Source organism: Podarcis bocagei (assembly GCF_964188305.1).
Source record: "Podarcis bocagei genome assembly, chromosome: 12".
Lineage (NCBI taxonomy): Eukaryota > Metazoa > Chordata > Lepidosauria > Squamata > Lacertidae > Podarcis > Podarcis bocagei.
This window is the reverse complement of record NC_138137.1, coordinates 14,270,959-14,289,880: the sequence shown is the minus strand read 5'-3', so window position 1 is coordinate 14,289,880 and position 18,922 is coordinate 14,270,959. Positions and strand designations below refer to the sequence as shown.

The window sequence follows — 18,922 nt, the reverse complement described above, 5'->3', positions numbered from 1 at the left end:
GCCCATCTGGCTGAGTTTTCCCAGCCACTCTGGGCGGCTCCCAATCAAATGTTAAAAACAGTACAGCGTTAAGTATTAAAAACTTCCCTAAACAGGGCTGCCTTCAGATGTCTTTTAAAGATAGGATAGCTGCTTATTTCCTTCACATCTGAAGGGAGGGCGTTCCACAGGGTGGGCGCCACCACCGAGAAGGCCCTCTGTCTGGTTCCCTGCAATCTCACTTCTCGCAATGCGGGAACCGCCAGAAGGCCCCCGGAGCTGGATCTCAGTGTCCGGGCTGAACGATGGGGGTGGAGACGCTCCTTCAGGTATAGATGTTGTTGGACTCCAACTCCCATCATGCATCACCAATGGCCATGCTGGTTGAGGTTCATGGGAGTTGGGGTCCAACAGCATTTGAAGGGCACAGCTGCCTTATCGCTGCTGTTACCCTTAAGAGTCATTCAAGGAATATGGGGTAGTACCAGTTCTAGCTAGGACATATCCTCATTCAGTAGAATGCCCACAGGAAGTTGCTGCATGTACACATGGAAGCAGTAACCCTTCAAACAATGCTCCCACCATGCACACTTATTGAAAGCACTTCTGATTGACTGGGAAAGAAAGGGTCATTATTGAAATGTTTATGATCAACCACAAGGTGTCACTCAAGTGCTGCTGGGAACACAATGCAAACAACAACTCACAGAAGGAGCAGAGAAACCTCCCAAAACTGTTTGGTCTGGTATTTGGTGGGGGGTGGAATTACCCAGGTCTGTGGAATGACATGCATGAAACTACACTTTTCTTACACAAAGAAGCAAAAACAGGAAAGGGCCAGGGCAGATGGATAGACTGACAAGATATTTTCAGATAGATAGATAGATAGATAGATAGATAGATAGATAGATAGATAGAAGAAAGAAAGATGGGCAGATTGACAGACACAGAAATTTTCCAGAATGATCTGGAAAGTCCATATTGGAAACAGAACCATGAACTATATGAAACTTTGACATCATCCAGGCAGGATTTGCTTATGCTCTGAACATGAAGACCATCAGAAGTACGTTGAATTGAAATTGATGGGGCTTATTCAATGGGATTAGCACTGCAGCTTTACAATGCAAACCGAGTGCCAAAATATGGAGGTTGGGAGAGGGTAGAATGCGGCATCTCTTCCTCCCCATCCCCATTAAAATGACCTTAAACCTTAAGTAGTAGTAGTAGTAGTAATAATAATAATAATAATAATAATAATAATAATAATAATAATAATTAATAATAATAATTTATTATTATTTATACCCCGCCCATCTGGCTGGGTTTCCCCAGCCACTCTGGGTGGCTTCCAACAAAGATTAAAAATACATTAAGGTTGGATAGTTACAATAGAATGGTCTCGGTGGTGGGCTGCACATTTTTCTTCTTATTTACTTATGATTATAACTTTGTCAAAAAAAATTTAAATTAAAAAGAAAGTATACAGTGTAAATAAATGTATAAAATATAAATAAAAGAATGCAAAAATAATAAATAAATAAATATTAAAAAGATGACCTTAAGCCAACACAATTTCCTTACTATGGTGTATCAACTTACCCCAACTGAGGGAAGGCAGAAGAAGTTGCCAGAAGTTACCTCAGTGCGAAGGTGACAAAAAGGTGTGTGTCGGGCCAGTGAAAGAGTGGGTTGGGTTTGGGGAGGAGGATAAAACAGCTGGCGGACCTACATTTTGGGGTCCCTGAAGCTTGAACTGTTATGGGGAGCCCTTTGCAACCAGCAACAAAATCTGGGTAACCCCTGTTTTCTTCTTCAACAAGGTTGTTCCCACACCCTGACGACACCTGTGCTACCGACTCTCAAACGTTGGGATTGTTGAAATAGATACAACAACAACAAAAATAAACAGTTTGAGTTGTGACACTGAGATTGGACCTAAAAAAACAAAAAAGCAATGTGGACTAAAGTTGCTTCTGGGATTAGCGGCCCTGAAACTTAAGCTTCCTTAGTTTCATAGTAGATCCGCCCCTGGCTCTTTATTAATTGATCCTGCCTACAAAGCAATTAATAACACCACACAAAAAATGCAGGTGTAACCATTGCTATTTTTTTTCTAGAAAAAACGGTGCCAGAAGTCACTGGAACACCTCCCTTGTTCTCTTTATAATGGCAATGGCGCCCACCTGAGAGGCGCCAGAACCGAAGTTCCGGCAAATTCCGGCTGGGGAAAAAATGCCCTGGGTGTAACTAAAATTCACCCCACAGGGGTTGATGGAAGGACACAAAATGAAAGTTTCCACCACCCTGGTCTCACACACCAGGGCCAGGAGCACGTAGGATATAGTTTAAGCTATGTTGGTGGAGGATTGCCCTGCTAAACCCTCTTGCAGGCCATGTGGTGCAATCTGTGGATCTCCTCAGATTTGCACACTGGGCTGACTCCAGTTTTATCATCATGCAGACACAGCACTCGCCCTCCCATAGCACCCTTCCAACCTTTGCGGCTGGTGGGTGGGCGTGAGGCATTTTATTTGGGAAGGGTTGCCACAGGGAGGATCGCAGTGGCAAGACAAACAGCGCTCTTATCAGGAAAGTGCTGGTTGTGGCCTACAGCCGCCATTTTACTTCCCCTCACAATGTCCCAGGGACCTGATGTACTATCGCTCAGGGCACAGCTGTCAACTTTTCCCTTTTCTTGCAAGGAATCCTTTTCAGAATAAGGGAATTTCCCTTTAAAAAAGGGAAATGTTGGCAGCTATGGCTCAGGGATGCTGTTTGTCTCGTTTTCAAAAGAGGGTTTCTTGTTATTAGATGCATAAAGCCGCCTACAATTTCACTGGTACCCGCTCATTTCCACACACAGTTGAAGTCATCTATGGCAGACAATTATTATTATTATTATTATTATTATTATTATTATTATTATTATTTACAGCAAAGTAGTCCCATTGACAACAGTGAGTTGGTCCTTGTTAAATCTGAGGAAGGGAACATTAATTCTTTCACATCCTCAGTACAGTGGTACCTCAAGTTAAGTACTTAATTTGTTCCGGAAATACTTTTATATAGAAAAAACAAAAACAAAAAACAATAAAATGCGACTTTAACTTTCCCATTTTAAGAAAATTACATATCAAATGTAAACAATCACAGACTGTTTCATTTTCATCACTACAACATATTTATGTTTCCTGAGCCAATTACAGATTTAGAAAAAATATATATGATACAGTAGTACCTCAGGTTAAGAACTTAACTCATTCCGGAGGTCTGTTCTTAACCTGAAACTGTTCTTAACCTGAGGTCCCACTTTAGCTAATGGGGCCTCCCGCTGCTGCCGCGCCGCCGGAGCACGATTTCTGTTCTCATCCTGAAGCAAAGTTCTTAACCTGAAGCACTATTTCTGGGTTAGCGGAGTCTGTAACCTGAAGCGTATGTAACCTGAAGCACATGTAACCTTAGGTACCACTGTAGTCTGTTGCCATTCAAAGTCATATCTTTAAAAAGAAATATCATCATGTGGGTTAGAAAGCGTAGATTTTGCCGCTATTTATTTTGGTTTCTTTCCTATCAAAGCATAATCAAAGATTCCTGAAGTTTCATATGGCCACATCACACCCATTGTGCCTTCCTGCTGAAGTTGCAACAAATATTCTGCTGAAAGACAAAACCGCATATCCTGTGGGATCTATCTGTGCAACCGTTTCTTTTTGCGTTTATCCTCTCCATTTCTCCCTGCTTGCAAGAATAAAAGTTGAAGGTACTGATTATTTTCCTTGAACTAACAGACGCCTTCTAGCAAAGGCAAGATCAGACAGTAGGAAATTTGTATCACCCTGTGAACACAGCAGTGAGTATGGCAGATGTCAGAACCAGGAAAATAGGAGAGATAGAAAACATAAATGCAAGTGAAAGGAGGAGAAGAAATGAGCTGGATCTCAGCACCAGCTATTCCAAACTGAGAGGACATATTTTGATTTTCTCAGATATTGGCAAAGATTGGCTCAGACATCATCCTGAAATCTCCTTGACCTACAGTGGTACCTTGGTTTAAGAACTTAATTTGTTCTGGAGGTCCGTTCTTAACCTGAAACTGTTCTTAACCTGAGGTACCACTTTCGCTAATGGGGCCCTTGCTGCCGCCGCACAATTTCTGTTCTCATCCTGAAGCAAAGTTCTTAACCCGAGGTACTATTTCTGGGTTAGTGGAGTCTGTAACCTGAAGCGTCTGTAACCTGAAGCATCTGTAACCCAAGGTACCACTGTACATGAAAAAGGGACAATTAATATTGCTCTCACAATGCTGTAGGCTTTGCCACTTGGACATGAGGACCTTCAGGACACATTCAAAACCTATGATTCTAAGGTTGTAAGCTAAAAGAGTAGATTAATGGATTTGGAGAACGTCACATATCCTCAATCACTGTAACTCTGCTTTCTAGAGATTGAAACTTCCCAGCTTTGCATTGCACTGTAGTTTTATGAAACTGTGTGTGTTTGTAGAACAATGTTGCAACTCAGAAGAGAGTACATGTTCATGGTTGTTATGGTTGTGGTTTGTAGCCATTCAGTAAGTGCTATGACACTTACTGAAGCAATGACACTCATGCATCCCTTCTGTATAACCATTTGGGAGGATCCCTTGACTCACCAACATAGCGGCAAATAGAACGTTTTAAATGTGTTGTGAAATGCAATAAACACATGTGACACTAGATGGCGACAGTGAGCTATGCAAAAATTCAATGTATTTTTCCAAACTTTTTAAAAAAAGGATTTTCACAGTGTTTTTAATATGTGTGTAGATTCCACCCCTGTGAACAGAATCATGCAAGGCTCACATTCAGATTTGTAAATGCTTTTTGCATTATTTTATTTCAATAGCCATAATGAGTTCCACAGAACCCAAACCATTTGCTCCTGGTCATTTTAACTCTGAAGAAGTAGAATTAAAGCTTTATGCTAAGTCCTTCAAAGACAGGAAACAATGCATTATATATTCAAATAAAGTGATATTGTTTGTTTGTTTGTTTGTTTATTATTGAATTTATATACAGCCCTATTATAAATTCAACAATATTATATATATTGAAGGAGGTCACAGAACAACATACAGCAAACTCTGTGCATATAATTTACAACCAAAACGCGATATATTTGCAAACAGACACACAAGCCCTCCATCACGGCAGGGTGGGCTTTAGGCATGCACATGCCACTCTTTTGGTCTGCTTCCTCTCTCTCTCTCCCCGCAGGTGTGTCCTCAATCTGCTCTGGAGGGTTGGGAGAAGCCCCAGAACAGGCTTGTGGTGGGAGAAGAAGTGGAGGTTCTGCTGTGTGAGCAGAAATCATTTAACTTGCACAAGAATTTTGCTGGATTCAGCCCTCGTTCCCTCGCCAATGCGCAAACACAACACCGGACCTCACTTGTTTCCTAAAAGTTCAGATCCCCTTTCCATGTCTTCATCCTCTATGCCTGCTCCAACCCTTTGCATTTGGATGCACCTCCTAAATTCGAGCAACAAAAGGCTCAGATGGTCCCCAATGTCGTGTCATCTCAGATCAGCTGGCCTCCTGCTCCTTGGCCGCCCTTGGCCCAGCCTCTTCCCCTAAGATCCTAACCCTGGAACATATTGATAATTCCACTGTGACATCCTAACTTGAGAAGTTCGCTGCCTGCAATCTGCTTCAACCACATGACAAAGTTTCCTTGTATCTGAAACTGGGGAAATCCAACTTTTGCATCCAGACGGTGTACAAATATAGGTGACTCTTGATTTCATTGCATTTCAGATCATCGTGAATACCCAGTAGGCTGTCAATCAGAACTTTTGTATCTTTCTGTGAAGTGCCAGTGTCAATCACTGTCTAGAAAAGCTGTGCTTTCGTCCCGTGAACATATGGCTGTGTTTTGGGCTGATATGACTCAGAAGAACCAGATTAGGATATCAAGAGACAAGTACGAAGCAGCTGTGCATGTATTCAGGCCAATTATTGCTTTAGCCCTCAAGGGCTTCATTTAAAGTCTTTGGCAAAGATGGATGGAAGGAAGGGGAAACATTAAAAGAAATATTTTACTCTCACAGTGTTCAGAACAAGTATATACATGAAACAGAATGATAAGAACTATATATGTGGGGTCCTAGTTCAGTAGTAGAGCACAGGATCGGGATACAGAAAATCTCATCTTCAATCCCTGGTAAGGATGGAGTTCACATTTAATTCAGGTTCACGTGTAAAAGCAAACATACCTAATCAAACACTTTCCAAAATGATACACAAGTGGAAACACAAACATCCTACAAATGCCACACTTCTCCGAATTTTGCAGTGCAGTTCTCCAGCCAAGCAATGTGCTCAAAAAAGCATTATATTAGGGTAAAATGTGTGCATAAAAATGCATGTATTTGTGAGAAAAGCATACAAAAATGCATTACATATGGGGAAATCGCTTTTCAAAATGTGTTTATTAGGCAAAATTGCAAACAAAAATGTGTATATTGGGGGAAATGTGCCCTATAACACTGGTGTATTTTTCATGAGGACTTTAGAAAAGATTGTGGAGGACTGAGCTTGAAAGAGGAAAAATGAGAGAGTTAAAGAAGCCAAAATTGATAGATTTGCCCATTCCCCAATTCTTGGCATCAGCAGTAAAAAGGGTCATGGAGGAGACTCCAAAGTATCATAGAGTTGGAAGGGACCACAAGGGTCGGGGCTCGAACCCATCACCCTAAGATTAAGAGTCTCATTACTGACTGAGCTATGATAGGAATGATCTCCATTTGAGATCCCAGGCAGTTGCTAGATGATGGGTTCTGCTAGCTAGTCTGACCTAGGGATGGTGTTTCCTTTCTTTTTTTAAAATAATTTTTATTGAATGATTTTATGTTACAAAAAACAATACAGCCATACTACCACTAAGTATAATTAAGAAATAAAAATTACATACATCAATATTTAGTTTGTTATTTGTTATTTACTGTCTTATTTCCTCCCAAACATTGCATTTACAACACACATATGTGCAGACACCCGCACACAAAATGATAATAATGAAAGTAAATAGTTTTTCCCCTTTTATCTTCCAAAATCTTTTCTTCAACTTTGACTTCCTGTCAAGTCCCTTTGCATATATTTTATCTTACATTTGAATGTACACAAAACAATAAACCTTTCTATATAATTTTTCTAATACATTCTGAAAACATAATAAATCTTTAATTGTTGTCCATCTCCTTTGAGTTCCTTTATCACTCGAATGCTAGCACGGAGTCAAAACTATTATTGTATTTTTGAACATATCTTCTATAACCATCCCATTTTTCCGCAAATTTTTGCTTTGAGTTTCCTCTGAGTTTACTAGTCAGTTGAGCTGTCTCCACCAATTCCTGTAATTTGATTTGCCAATCTGTTACTTTTGGAGCCTCGTGATCTTTCCATTAGGGATGGTGTTTTCTGAAAGTTTTGGTGTCAAACTTATTCATGTTGATTTCCCCCCTGGTATTTGCTCATTGATCTCGATTAGAAGCAAGGTTTTTTCCATGTTCCACTAAAAATACAAACAATTTCCACATATTATAGATACCATTATACATATGGTATTATATTCATATTATATGTCTATGCATGACACGTTTCCTAAAGCAACTAGCATACAAATGGATACATTTAGTAATGCATATAAAAACACAAATAAATACTTAGATGTGTGGATCGGAACTTAGTTATCCACCCAGTTTCACACTGCCCGAATGTTTCAGAGCAGTCCTGTGTTTTAAAGTAAGAGACCAGGATTTTCAGCTTTGCTAACACTTGTATATGTTGCTGCCTCTTAAGCTACTGCCTTTTAGACTTTTAAACCCAGCTGCATGAGTTATGCACCAGGCTCAATCAGTTGTAAATGTTATGGTGATTTTATTCTGCTCAGATTCTGAGACAGCCAAAGGCCCAATAATTGCCTGGGGAGAAAGCGCCTGAAACAGGTAACCTGTTTATTGATTTCAGTGAGATATAAATATGTAGCGATAGTTTTAATATAGAGGCCATGCTGGATGTCTGTTACCGCAACCTGACATGCTCCATTATTTCACTTGTATAAACAAGACGGACTTTTCATTAGCAGTTGTGTCGGAGGTGGAACAGCGTTTCATTGCTGCAGTTTGGAGATATTGGGCAGTCCTATCTACATGTTGTTATATCCATGCTAACAAGAGTAATTCCCAGGGCACTAAGGGAGAGAATTAGGGCAGGATGTGGAGGGCAGACACAGAACTCCCCTACATGCTAACATTCGTTTGTGCTGACATCTGTAGCCATAACTACTCTGACACGAAGCTCATCTGCTAGGAGAATTTCAGATCAGCCGGAGCTGGCGATTGTGTCCATTTCACAGCAGGTATGTGTGTGTCTTGTCACGTCACCGGAGTGTTTTGAAACAAGTTGGAATTGTCAGGGATCTTATGTGCCCACTTAAATTCCGCCCTGAAGCAGAGAGAGGGAATATGCAACCTCCTGCAAATCTAGGATGCTGTGGAGGTGGCGTTAAATCAACCTTGCAAATCAACCGTCCATTAAAAGTACAAGCTGCAACGTGTTCTTGGCACTAGTGTATTGTGCATTTGTAATGATTTATTCTGTTTTATGAATGGTCCTGCAATGCTTCCGCAATACTAGCACATCACCGCTGTCGACCATGAATGCACTACTATTGTGCCAAGAACTTGGGTGACCTGGCTCCATAATAAAATACTTAGGGCTATAACATGATGGATGCAAAGGTGCTGGAGGATTGCATACAGAACCCAAGAGAAAGACTTGACCAGCCTTAGATGTTTTACCAACCAAGTGCACTCTCTTCTAGGAAACAGAGACATGGCCGCTATGACACACACCTTTGCAATATCTTGCTGGACTATTGTAATGTGCTTAGGCATAGAGCTACCCTTGATAACAATCTAGAAATTCCGGTTGATCTGGTAGCTTCATTGTTAACTGGCACCAGAGGCTGGGACCAAATTTTGCCACTTTTAAGAGAGCTTTATTATTCATTATACATTTGTTTCTGGACTGAATTCACAGGACTTGTTTTGACCGTTAACTCCCTAGGAAAAGCGAGTCCAGGGTTACCCAGAGAGCACATTTTCCAATCAGATTCTCCACAAACATTAAGACCTCCAGGCAGTCATAAATTATCTTCCATAAGGTTGCCTCTTTTTCTGATTTATTTATTTTTGGTTGTGATACCTCTTTTCTGACACACCTCCTCCTATGAAGTCTTGCAGAGTTTGATCACTACTGTCTTCCAAAAGTAGGTCAAGGCCATTTGTCTCAGCAAGTCTTCAGAGAACAACATTAATCAATGTGCTCTTTTTTTGGTTTGGGGGTTTGTTTTGTTTTGGGCCATACTTTTAAATACTTGTAAAGGTTTCAGTGATTTGGTGTTGGTGATTTGGGGGTTTGTTATGTCAAAAAGAATGTTGATTTTAAACGTGAATTGGAGTTAGGTATTGCAATTTCATTGTTTGTCGTTGTAAGCTGTCTTGCAGGAAACTGACAGGGAATAATCGCAATTCACTAACTAACTAACTAACTAACTAACTAACTAAAGTTGGCTAGCATCCTTTGACTCCTCTGACTCTTCTTGAGCTAGTTAGTGGTATCTCACCCCCGCAAGAAAATGTCTTTACCTACAAAAATCCACGGCTGAGTGACACAAAGTATTCCCAGTGGCAAAAGGAACAAGGGAACTGCTTCCCTGAAGTGGAACTTTGTCAAAGAGCACACAGATTAAAAGCTGTGTCCTAGGATCCTCGCTGTTCCAACAGTGCAATTTTGATCTTGAAGCCAGCCTTCAGATATCTATTTCTCCATTACTGTATATGAAAACGAAATATAGTTCTGAAAAAAGCCTCCACACCGAAAGTCTTTGTTGCTAAGGGTTTATTTCTATTTTTATACAGATTATATGCTGTCTCCCATGAGAAAAGGGAATTCCTGGCCAAGAGTCCAAAGTTTCTACTTTTTTTTTTTTAAAGGCCACCGGGTATCAAACTTGCAGCTACAACCACTTAGACCTGATTTTCAGAAAGAAATGAAGAGCTGCCACTAAACAATTGAGCATCTTGCTGTTCTCTGCTTCTACCAGGTCCCACCCCCACCCCCACATTGCATTTGTTATTCATTAGCTGAAGAGGATTCTAACATCGTCCTTCTAATTTAGGGCAATTGCATTTCCCCATCCTACGTTATTTTGGGGAAATGGGATTGGGTGCCACCACCTGGAATTGTTCTTGCACAGAGAAGCATTTTTAGTCTGAGGCCCACATTCCCATCTAGGCAATGGTGGGCGGGGCTAGAAGCAGAAATGGGTGGGGCAACTTTGGGGCTTCCCCTAGACACCTGGTCATCCACTGTAGAGACAGATGTTGGGCTAGGATGAACCCCCTCTATCCTGTACCCTAACATGATCAGAATTGAAGGGCACATTTCAGCCCAGCCAAAAAACTCAATGAGGACACAAAGTAAAGATTGCCAACTAACTAAAAAACCTGGCCTGGTCTGTAGCTTGGGCTACAGAAACTGGTAGATAAAGCTTTTCATCACACCGTGATAATATTTATCACAGCCAATAAATGTTGCTGCAGCTTCTGTTGAAGACCCAGTGGGAGGAGGTAGTTCAAAAGTTGGCAATCCAACAATTCTATGATTCCATTATTTTCTTCCAGATGCACCCATTAACCAATGTCAGTGGGATAGGAGAATTTAAAAGTATACTTTGGAGGGAATATGAATGTGCTCACTTGGGCTTTCCCTGAAAGTTTGAAGGGATATGATGAAAGGATTGACAAAATGAGAGCCATTTACATCTATTGCGCAAGTAAACAATATACAAACTGAAGCCTCAGCAAAGAGAGGCAAGATAAATGTTCCTCTTCTTCCCTCTCAGGACCACAAAACATTCTGCGGGAAGTGCCAATCTTTTGCCAAATCATTTCCACCTTTGTGCTGAATTGTAGTTCTGAGGCCATTAGTCCTTTTGACTGAGCGGGAGAAATTGCTTAGCCATTCTGTCAATATATCTCTCCCCCACCTCCCACCCCGATGGCTCTTTCCATCAGCTGGCAATCAAATGTGATAGATGGAGTCAAGCTTCTTAGCTTTTGCATCTGTGCATATTAGCAGATTCATGGAACCATAGCTTCATTCGTCAGTTTAATTTTTTTTAAAAAAATCTCCTTTCAGTGGCTCCTTATTAACAGCTTTTTCACAGTGAACCTCCCTGAATCAAGGATGAAATTACTTGAGCGCTCCCAAGTGTAAAAGATAAAGGTGGTTAACTGGGCAGAGCTTGCTCTCATTTAAACCTCAGTAGCAGCTGGGTCGTGGAATCGCAGAATTGAAAGGGGCTATGAGCTTCATTGGGACGTGGGTGGTGCTGTGGGTTAAACCACAGAGCCTAGAACTTACCGATCAGAAGGTCGGCGGTTCGAATCCTCGCAACGGGGTGAGCTCTTGTTGCTCAGTCCCTACTCCTGTCCACCTAGCAGTTTGAAAGCATGTCAAAGTGCAAGTAGATAAATAGGTACCGCTCTGGTGGGAAGGTAAACGGCGTTTCCGTGCGATGCTCTGGTTTGCCAGAAGCAGCTTAGTCATGCTGGCCACATGACCCAGAAGCTGTCCGCCGGCTCCCTCGGCCAATAAAGTGAGATGAGCGCTGCAACCCCAGAGTCGGTCACGACTGGACCTAATGGTCAGGGGTACCTTTACCTTTACTTTATGAGCATCATCTAGTCCAACCCCCCACAATGGAGGAATATTTCACCCAATGTGAGACTCGAACCCATGACCCTGGGATTAAGAGTCTCGTGCTCTACCGACTGACCTGTCAAGAAAAAAGGGAAGGTGCTTGGCCATTTGAGGCAGGAGGGTCATTCATTCATTCATTCACTGAGCATAAGAATCGCCTGCTGGATTAAGACAATAGTCCATCTAGTACCGCATCATCTGCCATCACTGCCTTCCATGGGTGTGAGTTCCATAGCTGCACCATGTACTGCATGAAAGAGTACTTTCTTTTATCTGTCCTGAATCTTCCAACATTCATTGGGATTCCACAAGCTCTAGTGTTGTGACGGAGGTCTGGTGTTATTGGATTGGACACAACTGAAGGTTATCTAATAGGAACCCAGGTGCAATGTTACACACATGCTATGTCTTCCAAACTACTGCGACCAGGATCATTGTTTTTCTATGTCAACATTTAGCTCCCCTCCCCGCCACATGAACCAGCTCTTTCCATACAACTTCCCAGTTGACTAAGAGTTGAATCAGATGCTGAGCAGCACATCTGGGCCTATTAGACCCATTGAAAATAATGGCCATGGTTGCTGGGTCCATTAAGTTGAATGGGCGTACACTGAACAAAACTTAGTTTGATAGAACCCTAATTCTCCAAGTCTATTGATAGGATAGCATTTATTTCTGCCTAACGCAAGGCAGGGACGGTAGGTAATCATCACGTTCTATGACTATTGAGTGTTTTACAATCAGTTGTAATCTGAATCAGGATATCAGTTCATCCCTCTTGCCTCCACCTCAATGCAGAAGTAATTTCATTAGCCAAAATAGCATGCCATCTATTTCTCATGCAACTAGTCCATTTCTAGGACTGATTCATCCATCCCCTCTTATTTGAGAAATGTCATCTTTATATTTTAAGAAACGGTACACAATGCCCTGCTTGTTTAATTTGCTCTTTGCTCATGACATGACAAGCTGCATGAGAATAGTAACTAGAAGTTAACTAGTGCACAAACATTTCAAAATACAGATTTTTGTTTCCCTTGCTCTCTCGGTAACTCTGCAAGAATATAATTACTTGTCGGCTAAGTGCCCAGAATTTACCAGAGGCAAAGGATGGCAGTTTCCAGGGAGATGAGTTTTGTCCCCGTCCCCCCCATGGGAAACAAGTTTGGTTGATAGTTAAAAATATTCATAATCTGAGAACTGAACAAATTTCAGTGCTTGGATAAAAGATGTAATTCAAAGGACAAGATCACCCAGGGTATGGATATTGCCCTAGGTGGGAAAGCTGTCTGAGTTGACTTTTTGATCACTACTTTCTTTACAAGAAAGAGAGATTCCAACTACAAGCAAAATGGCACTCCGCTTCATCTGAACTGTTGTATACCTGACAATGGTTGCAGGGCCAATCTGGGTTTGAGGGGAGTATTCAGCATTGCACCCTCTGGTGGACACCCTTCTACAGCAGTGACCCCCAAAGTCCTGTTCTGGCCCTATGGAGGTGCCCATGGGGCATGGTGATTCACAGCACCACGGAGAGCTCCTAGTGAAACACCTCTGCCTTCGTTCACTTCTTGTGCTGGTCCCAGGGGGGGGGGAGGTTACCGTGAGGCGTGGTCAGAGTTTGGTCCTGGGTCAAGGGTCTGGAGACTGCCCACCTAGGGTGAAGCGGGGTCCAAAGCGAGAAGCCAGACGGGGTCGGGAATTCTTGAAGAACAGGTCTGGGTGCTGGCAGAAACAGGTCTCCAACGACGTTGCTCCTGCAACCTGGGACTGGGCTGACTGGCCTTTATTTCCTCTGAGGCCAGGGGCAGTCTCGGCCCACAGGTGACTCGCCTCTCCTGGCCTTAAGGCGAGCACTCCTCCTCACAGAACTTAGTTCCCTCCGCCTCTCTGCCCTGAGCCTCTGCAGCTCAGGAGAGGCTGGAGGGTTATTGGACCCAGGAGCAGCTTCCCCTTCCCCTGACAGGGCTGGGAGAGGCGCACCTGCAGGCAATGGGCCCTCAATCACCTCCGGAGCCAGAGTGGATACATCTGGTGTCTGCTCCTGAGGATCCGGCACAGGTGCAGGCCCTTCAGATTCAAGCCCCTGGAGGCGGGGACTCCTGTGCAGGCTGGGACTCCTCAGGTTCAGATTCTGAATCGGACTCCCAGGCCATCACACTTCTCCTATGCTCCACTCGCTTTTGGGGAACAAGTGTCTCATTGCTGGTATGAAGAAGAGCATTTCTCCCCTGTGCTTCATGGTCTCCTGCCTGGTGTACTATTGGTGCAATTGAACTGGCAAGTTTGTGTGGGTGGCACTTGGTTCCTCGTTCTCAGAGAGGCACTCTTGAAGGCCCAGGTGCTATGAGCCTGTGTGATATGGGACTTGAGTGAGTAGTGACAGATCAAACTCCAGACTTTCACGGATTATGCTGAATCCTTTCCATTCTTGGTTCTAGTCCAGCTTTCGGACAGAAAAGACTTGCTCATCTTGGTGGGTAATCTACACCAGGAATTGCACAGAAGGAGTGTGTTCCTGTAGGTTCTGCTGGACATCTCAGCAGCTTTTGATATCATCAACCATGGTTTGTGTCTAGGGCATCATGTAGGGATGGGGGTTGGGGTGCTGTTTATGGTGGTGGTTTGGAGTTATGGGTTTGCACTTCCCTATAGGGATCAGGCTGTCATGAACGAGCCAGCCCCCAGGGAAGGTTTGCAACCAGCTGAAGGAAGCAGCCAGGAACAGAGATAGTTACCTGCCAGGCAGGATGAGCATCGGCTAGTGTCAACTCCCCCACCCCTTGGAATGCAAATTGATAAGGGAATGACTGAAAGCGAGGCAGAACCCTCCCAACACTCTCGAGAAGTGCAAAATGCCACAAACAGAGAAGGAAGCAGTTTATCAGGCAGGAGAGAGCTAAGAGACAGCCTCTCAGAGAATGGGGAAGAGGTGGGAGCTGACCCTCTCGATCCAAGGTCTCGGTGAATGAGAGGGCTCCAAGACAGGAAGCAAAACAAGAGATGTCAGAAGCAAAAGTTCAGCTGCTTCTGGTCTCAGAGGAAGCAGTCTTCAGAAGGGTCATCATGACTGATGAGGCTGGCGGCTTGTTAGAGCCCTCCGGTGAACTTTGTTTTTGCAATAAACCTTCCTTTTTAATTAACTACACTTGCTGTGTTATCAAGACGGGAACCAGGACTCCTGACACAGGCTGACAGACTGAGAGTGCTCCTGGACCTAGCACTTTTCCTGGAGGCCCAGGTGGTGGATGTGGCCTGGATTGCCTTTGCTCAGCATTGGTGTGATGGCCTGGGAATCCGATTCAGAGGGTGAACCGGAGGAATCCCAGCCTGCACAGGAGTCCCCGCCTCCAGGGCCGGCTGAGCTGGGGCAGGGCCTTGGATCTGAAGCTCCTTTTTTTTTTTAATAAAAATTTTTTATTGCGTTTCTTTCCATAGGTGAACAAATTTGTTTGGACAACAATATACAAGAAACATTTTCCATATATATAAAGAAAAGCATAGAAAAAAGAAAAGATCATTATAAAATTTTTTCGACATCTTTTTGGACCTCCTCGCATCCTCTCAACATTGCGTTCATCATTCTAACCAATTCAGCAATTTATTATCTTATTTCCGAACTTATTATACCTTTGTATTTATTATGTTACCAATTTCAAAAATTTGTAATTTAATTTTAACACTCTTAATAAACATAATATTTTGTTTCTAGTTTGTCTCATTTTTTTCCATCAATGCTTACTTTATCATTTACTTAAAATAAATTGCAGAAGCATAACGTTTCTTAATCGTGCACAATCTTAACACTCAACCAACTTATAATGTTTTTGCAAATAGTCCTTAAATTTTTTCCAGTCCTCCTCCATTGTTTCTTCGCTCAGATCTCGAATTCTGCCGGTCATTTCTGCCAACTCCATGTAGTCCATCAGCTGCGTCTGCCAGTCCTCCAGTGTGGGTAAATCTGGTGTCTTCCAGAACTTTGCGATAAGAATCCTAGCTGCTGTGGTTGCATACATAAACAAGGTTCTGTCCTTCTTTGGCACCTTCCGGTCCACCATGCCCAGAAGAAAGGCCTCTGGTTTCTTAGAAAAGGTATATCTGAATACCTTTTTCAGCTCATTATGTATCATTTCCCAAAAGGCCTTTACTTTCGGGCAGGTCCACCAGAGGTGAAAGAATGTCCCTTCTGCCTCCTTGCATTTCCAACACTTATTATCAGAAAGATGGTATATTTTAGCCAACTTGACTGGGGTCATGTACCACCGGTATACCATTTTCATAATGTTCTCTTTCAGGGCACTACATGCCGTGAATTTCATACCGGTGTTCCATAACCTTTCCCAGTCCTCAGACATAATGTTGTGTCCTACATCCTGTGCCCATTTTATCATAGCAGATTTAACTGTCTCATCCTGTGTGTTCCATTTAAGCAGCAAGTCATACATCCTCGAAAGTACCTTAGTCTTTGGTTCTAGTAACTCCGTCTCCAGTTTCGATTTCTCCACCTGGAAACCCACTTTTTTGTCCATTTTGAATACCTCTTGAATTTGAGCATAATGTAACCAATCTCGCACCTTACCTTTTAATTTGTCCTGGCTTTGGAGCTTCCAATTGTCTCCAACTCTTTCAATCAGTTCCCAATATTTTGGCCAATAGGCCTCCATATTGGGCTTTTTTTTAGAAATCTTGGCTTCCACAGGTGATAACCACCTCGGGGTCTTGTTTTCTAATAAATCCTTGTACTTCATCCAGACGGCAAAAATTGATTTTCTGACAATATGGTTTTTGAACAATTTATGAACCTTCGCCTTGTCATACCACAAGTATGCATGCCAACCATACACATTATCAAACCCCTCCAGATCTAGGACATCGGTGTTTTCCAACAGGAACCAATCCTTCAACCAGCAGAAGGCTGCAGCTTCATAGTACAACCTTAAGTCCGGCAGGGCAAACCCCCCTCTTTCTTTTGAGTCGGTTAGTATTTTAAATTTTATTCGGGGCTTTTTGCCCTGCCAGACAAACTTAGAAATATCCTTCTGCCACTTTCCAAAACATTCCATTCTGTCCACGACCTGAAGGGTTTGAAATAAGAATAGCATTTTTGGCAAAACACACATCTTTATAGCTGCGATTCGGCCTGACAAGGTAAGTTTCAATCTTGACCAGATATCCAAGTCTTTTTTAATTTCCAACCAACATTTTTCATAGTTATCTTTGAAAAGGTTTAAATTTTTGGTGGACAAATATACCCCCAGGTATTTCACTTTTTTAACCACACTTAGCTCTGTCTCTTTCTGATACCCCTCTATCTCTGTAGGTGTCAAATTTTTGACCAAAACCTTAGTTTTTTGTTTGTTTAGCTTGAATCCCGCCACCCGACCAAACTCCAAAATAAGTTCCAAAACTCTTTTTGTGCTAGATACTGGCTCCTGTACTGTCAAGACTAGGTCATCTGCGAAGGCTTTCAGTTTGTATTGTTTCGCTCCGACCTCTATGCCTTGCACCAACTGGTCCTCCCTAATCATATTCAGCAATACCTCCAGAACAGAAATAAATAGCAGAGGGGATAAAGGGCACCCCTGTCGTGTCCCTTTTTCAATTAGAAGTTCATCCGACACCACATTGTTCACTATCAACTTGGCTTTTTGCTCTGAATAAATTGCTTCTAGTCCATTTTCAAACCCCCGTCCCACTCCCATCCCCTTCAGGTTTTTCTTCATAAACATCCAAGAAATGTTGTCAAATGCTTTCTCCGCATCAATAAAGATTAAAGCAGCCCTTGTGTTTCTAATTCGCAATAGCTCCAATATATCAATAATATTCCTGGTGTTATCAGACATATGTCTACCAGGGAGAAAGCCTGCTTGGTCCTTATGAATTACTTCGTTTAGAACGTTTTTAAGTCTACTTGCTAAAATGTCTGCAAATATTTTGTAATCCACATTCAGGAGTGAGATGGGACGGTAGTTCTTAAGCTGAGTCTTTTCCTTCTCTGACTTGGGAATCAATGTGATGAATGCTTCTTTCCACGTTTCCGGTGCCCTTCTCCCCTCCATAATCTGGTTGCAAACCTCCAACAACGGTTGTATCAAACAATCCTTCAGAGTCTTATAATATTTGGAGGTGAGACCATCTGGGCCTGGAGATTTGTCAAGTTGCATATTTTGGATGGCACCTTCAATTTCCTGTTGAGTTATTTTACTGTTGAGAATTGATCTTTTATCTTGACTTATTTTAGATAGTCCATTTGTCCTCAAGAATTGGTCTATTTCCGATTCTTTCTGAGGCCCCTGTGCATAAAGTTCCTTGAAGTATCTGTGGAAGCACTTTCTTATTTCTTCTGGTTTCTGAACTATTTTTCCTTGAATCTCCAGGTTTGTGACTGTGTTTAGCTTTTGTCTTTTTTTCAATTGCCAAGCTAACAACTTTCCACATTTATTTGCTGATTCAAACGATCTCTGCTTCATTTGTTTAATTTTCCACTCAATCTCTTGATTAATCAATTTCGAATATTGTGCTTGATGGAATTTAATCTCTCTTAGCACCTCTTTTGACTTCGGATTAGTTCTCAGCTTTTTCTCTCCTTCACTTATTTTCTCTAGTATTTTTTCCTTTTTTCCGTTCCAAAATTTTTCTTTATTGTATTCTGTTGTATCAGAAACCCTCTCATTACAGCTTTGCTTGCGTCCCAGATTATTCTTTTCTCCACCGTAGTGTTCAAATTTATTTCAAAGTAGTCCTTTAGCGTTTTTTGGGCCTTCTTAACGATCTCTTGATCTCTTAGCAAGGTGTCATTCATTCTCCATCTGAAGGATCCAGTTGGGAAAAGTCTCAATTCCATTTTTAAGGCATTATGGTCGGAGCAAGTTTTTGGGCAGATTTCCACTTTTCTCGTTTTCGGAGCCAGCCCTCTAGATATCCAAATTTGGTCGATTCGTGTCCATGACAAGTGGGCCTCAGAAAAGAAGGTTCCTTCTTTACCCAAGGGGTTCCTTGTCCTCCAAATGTCAATCAAGTCCATATTGTCTGTCATTTCAAAAAAGGTTTTAGGGAGTCTGCCGTCTGTTGTTAAATTTTGATTTTGGGATTTGTCCATATTTGTAGACACCACCCCATTCATATCTCCCATCAC

General features: G+C 42.2%; 2 protein-coding genes across 5 annotated transcripts in view; one reads left to right on the top strand and one right to left on the bottom strand.

Moving 5' to 3' along the window:
• Window positions 1–1,813, bottom strand: part of CPNE4 (copine 4) — a 265,049-nt gene extending 263,236 nt beyond the window's left edge. For all 4 annotated transcript variants that reach the window (XM_081164654.1, XM_081164651.1, XM_081164655.1 and 1 more), the window contains exon 1: window positions 1,582–1,813. The gene's annotated coding sequence lies outside the window, so the exon portion shown is untranslated. The remainder of the gene's footprint in view (window positions 1–1,581) is intronic.
• The window catches only part of LOC308570119 (prostatic acid phosphatase-like), a 269,185-nt gene that overhangs the window by 175,793 nt on the left and 74,470 nt on the right, over window positions 1–18,922 (top strand). The gene's annotated exons all lie outside the window — the stretch shown is intronic.